The sequence below is a fragment of the Adiantum capillus-veneris genome, chromosome 16 (genome assembly GCF_014529385.1).
Source record: "Adiantum capillus-veneris isolate H3 chromosome 16, ASM1452938v2, whole genome shotgun sequence".
Classification (NCBI taxonomy): Eukaryota; Viridiplantae; Streptophyta; class Polypodiopsida; order Polypodiales; family Pteridaceae; genus Adiantum; species Adiantum capillus-veneris.
Window position 1 is genome coordinate 65,098,743 of NC_140946.1, and position 5,024 is coordinate 65,103,766.

At 43.3% G+C, this 5,024-nt stretch overlaps 1 pseudogene; it reads right to left on the bottom strand.

Moving 5' to 3' along the window:
* LOC147439187 (uncharacterized) lies at positions 1 to 3,064 on the bottom strand (annotated as a pseudogene).
* Positions 3,065 to 5,024: the final 1,960 nt, after the last annotated feature.

The following is a 5,024-nucleotide window of genomic DNA, read 5'->3' on the forward strand; positions in this document are numbered from 1 at the left end:
TCCCCGTGGTGTAAGCACTTAGCAAAAGTGGAAGCAAGTACTTGCAAGAGATCTAGCACGTAGAAATTGCAGAAGGTCTAACAAGCAAAAATTGTAGGAATGAGCCACGCCTTGCAAGAGGAGCAGATTGTACAGCTGCGCAACTGCAGGCAATCATAAGTTTCAAGGACCTAAAATAGAGCACCTTGTCGCTTGACTTGGGTGTGGTTGTTGGGAGAAATGGTTGATCTCCTCAAGGAGACATGGGAAGCATCATAAGGTGATGGAAAGGAGTGGTCAGGTAAAGCGGGCCGTCCATCTCTTCCGCCGCGATTTGGTAAATTTGGGAAAATTGGTAAATTCTGGTCGGGGGAGGTGCCATGTAAATGCCATATGAGTGAGAAATGTTATACACACTTAACTTCTAAGCCATGTCAAGAAACTCGTGGTTGTATGTTGTACTCCTTGTACTCCTTATCTCGATGGTACTCTATTGTCTACTAGGCTATGGGCTGGATCCATTTTTCAAGCAGCTCGAGGCGCCGTTCATCACTTTATTGTCTCCACAGAGTTTTATGTTCCTTCTAGGGCTTTAAATCATTAATATAAGTTTTATTTCTCCCTCTCACCTCACCATCTATGGAGCTCTAGACGTGCATCATCTCTGCATTTGCCCTTGGGACAAACGGCTGGTTAGCGGGCTACTGGAGTAGATAGTCTATGTGTGGTTCTTGACCAGCAATCCACCAGGATTTTGTAAGTGTTTGCTGCCTTTCCGTGGAGTGACGAGTTGGAGATATTCCCAAGGCGCTCAGTAAGGTCACTTCGATTGGAGGGTTGTGATGCTCTTGACAATTTGCAAGGCATTGAAGGGCTGGGTAATATACTTGAAGTGTGTTTCTTCGAGTCTGTAGGCAATTTGAGAAGCTTTCCTATATGTGATATATATCATATTACTGGTTGTGCTAGAGTAAGATTGAGAGTGAATTTTTGAATAGGTGGTCAGTGATTGTAGGAGAACTTGTAGGTTTTGTTGTCATATATGGCAAGGTTCATGCACTTTTAGAATGGGAGTTGCTTTGATTTCTCCGAGTTCAAATCGATTTGGCTTCATACAATAACGCCCTCAACAGTCAATGGACTTGTAGGAGAACTTGTAGATTTTGTTGTCGTATATGGCAAGGTTCATGCACTCTTATAATGGGAGTTGCTTTGATTTCTCCGAGTTGAAATCGATTTGACTTCATACGGTAATGCTCTCAATAGCGTATGGAGCCTAGGCTCCCATGAGAGCGATAGTGGAAGAGTCGGGGCGTAGGCTATGAAGGCATGCAGATTTGTAGAGGGAGCTTCTCCTTCGAGAATAAGCTCATTTTCAGGTCTTTAGTCTTCCACTTCCTCGCCAACTCCTATATGCCTAAATCTAAAGTTGATTTGGTGCACTACATTGCTACTGAAGGCCGTTTCAGCCTGGGCAACCTCAGCTGCAGACCCACACTCTAGATTGTTTCCTTGTTTGACAGTGATTCAGCAGGTGATAGAAGGGGTGAGAGTGCAGGGGTTGAGAAAACATGCGCTACAAGGGTGGATGTAGGAGACATGAGCTGATCCAGGCAGCTCTTTAGGTTTTTAAGTGTTCGGAAATTTGTGTCGGCTTTGATGTTTGTTTCCCCAAGGGGGGAAGAATGAGGGCTTTTGGTGTGGTAGTAGCTATGGCTTTGGCTACCTCCATGTTCGTGATTATCTACAACAAGTAGACCACATGTGGCAGGACAATAGCCATGGCAATGATCAAGGGGACCTTTGTTCCAGTGCTCTAAGCTATGCCTAAGATCACTATTCATTGCATTTTTATCATCTTCTATTGGAAAGGTAGGCATGCTTCTGGGACTGAGATTGTCAAAAAACTCGTTAGTACCATAGCTATTTTTTGTGAATAATGGTGGTTGTTTGAGGAGGAAGTCCTCAAAATAGCCTGTCATGGAATCTGTTGATGATGCCAAGGCATAGTCATGGAACACTGATCATTGTTGGGAGTGGGTCGGAAGGGAACGTCAGGAGGCTGGAATGGTGAATGTGCAAAGAAGCAAACACGGTGCTTACAAGTTTTCCCACTTTTGTAAAGCTGGGTTCAGTAATCAGTCGGGTGTAACCAGCACTCCAAAAACCCATGTGAGAGTTTGTAGGAGTCACCTTTCTTGCATGTTCCCCTTCAAAAGTCAAGACATGCTATCGCTAAAGGGTCTCTACGCCTGGCTTTCTTGCCAGGATGGGCAAACGTGTACGCAGTCCAATCATGGCTTCTTTCGTGCATGCACCTATGCACTTTGAACCGATACATGCAAAATTCATCACAAGAGGTGAAATCCATGCTGTGTTTCTCGTTATTGGAAGGCCAAAATCTCAAAAAAATGGTTGTCTTCTAGAGGGGATTTACAGCCACTCTTACCCATGCACTCTGTAAATCTGCCTGGATGGTTGTTGCCCTTTGCTAGCATGGCTATGAAATCCTGAAAAGAGCTCAAAAACTCGGAGTCACTGTTCACAAGGCCATTGAATCCAACCATACAAGCAACCTTGATATTGTTTGTTGGTGGAGCCATGGAAGCTTGGGCATTGCATGTATGGTGGCTTTTCTCATTATCTACATAGCCATTTGATATTTCCACATAAGATACTTTTGACATGTCTCTTGACACACAGGCACCCTCCTCCCTGCCTTGAGCAATGTGCCCATCAAATATTCCCATATGTGGCTTGCCTCGATGCACGTACTCCTCAAGGTTTTGATTCTTCTCTGTAGCAGGGACAATCATGTTTTTCAGCTCATGGAGATTCTAATGACGGATGGAATAAATTTTCATAGATACGCCCCTTTGTCCTACAGGTGTTGAGGTTTTGATGTTGTTGTTTTATGATGAAGAGGGAATCTGGAGGGGTTACAGTAACTTACCCCCGAATTCAACCTGCTGTTTGGAATCGGGAGAGAACATGGCATGTGCATGACCTAGGGGGTTGAAGACAGAGTGAAGGGAAGAGAGGTTCGAGTGAATGGCAAGCTTCTCAACCCCTGAAAGCCTTTCATGCTTTGCAATGTCATCTTTTAAGTTTAAGTTGGGTTCTCTCTTCTTTTTTGAAGATAATCAAACAGGAGCACTCTCCCTCTTTCCCTCCCTCTCTTCCTCTCCTTCTTTCTCTCTCTTATAAGGAGTTTGACGCTTAATACCGAAAGCTTGATTTCATAGATAGTTTGGAGCTCAAGCTTGACTCTAGACTCTATGAAGGAAGATTTTTTTGTATTCTAAGCATACAAATCTCTATCCTTTTCTATATCACCCCTTCCTTCTTCTTCCAAGCAAACCCCATCGGCGTGGCGCTCTTCTCGTCATGGTTCAAGGTATCAATACTAGGCTTTTGGTCACATTTCAAGACATTGAGAGCAAGCTATGGATGATGCAAGACTTGTCGGGGGTAATGTGATGCTAGAGTCTTTGTAGAGCATGCCTCTCAGGAGGTTGTCAATTAAGGTAGCAAGGATGGATCCAGAGGTTAGACACCTTCAGTTGCTGCGTTACTGCGATGTTTACCAGTTGGTATTAGTGGTATTGCTGCACCATTGATGAAAGTTTTCATATATTGGTTTGAGTGCTTGTCTCTCCCATCTTTGTAGTGCGATATATTGGTTCTCACCTTTTGTAGGATGCATCTCATTCAATTTTAACGTATATAATCAGCATTTAGGTCCTATGAATATTCATCATGTGCATTTCAATGGACTAGTATGTTTGATTGGCTTCTGTTTAATTGATCTTAGTGGATAAAAGGAAGAGGTACTAGCTATTTTTGTTTGGTTGGGTGCGAACTTCGAAAAGGATCTACGTTTCAAGTGTGTTACTAAAAGAGGCCGTACTCCTAGCAGCATGGCCATGATGAAAACGTGAAGGAGAGACTACCGGGAGATGCGTGAGGTGAAAGAGTGTAGGTTTGGGCCGGGTAGAGCCAGGCATAATTGCAAGAAGGAGGTAGCACTGAAGATCGAAAACACACACAGAGAGAGAGAGAGAGAGAGAGAGAGAGAGAGAGAGAGAGCTTGTTCGAGTTGGGAAAAATCACTTACTGAGTTTGTGGCTTTTCCACTTTTATTATACGTGACTTTTAAAAACAATGTGTCCAGGTTCAATGTGAACTTGGACAAAGTACAAAAATGTACAAAAGGGGTTATTTAGGCCTTTAACCCAACAACCTCCCTCTTAAAGGCATAAATGACACCTTTAAGTTAACCAACTCCCACCAGTTGTATGCAATGCTCATGTTGAGCTTTAGCAAGACTCTTGGTGAGAACATCTGCAGGGCTATCTTGTGTATTGATCTTAGTCAAGGTGACTAGACCATCCTCCAATACCTGACGTATGAAGTGGTACCTCACATCTATCTGTTTGGTACGCGCATGAAACATAGCATTTTTGACTAAATAGACAGCACTCTAGCTATCACAACCCAACACTAGAGTATGAGGAAGCATGCCAAGTTCTTTTGCAAGTTTGCCCAACCAAATGGCTTCCTTTGAAGCCTCTGTGGCTGAAATGTATTCAACCTCGGTAGTACTCAGTGCCACAAATTTTTGCAACCTAGAACACCAAGAGACTGCACCACTAGCAATAACAAATACCTATCTACTGGTAGATTTCTTGGTATCCATGTCACCTGCATGTCTGCATCACAATATCCCTGCAACTTTAAGTCACTTTTGCCATAACAAATACACTTTGATTGTGTACCTTGCAAATATCTCAGAATGCATTTGACAGCTTCCCAATGCGCTTTGCCAAGATTTGACATGTATCGACTAACAACTCCCACTACATAAGCAATGTCGCAACCATAGCATACATAAGGGAACCTCAAGCTGATGCATAAGGGGTTCGTGTCATTGCTTTCAATGCCACCTCATCCTTTGGGCAATCTTCTTTGCTAAGCTTGGTGTATGGAGGTAAAGGTATTCCAAGAGGCTTAGCATCAGCCATATTAAATCTGTCAAGTACTTT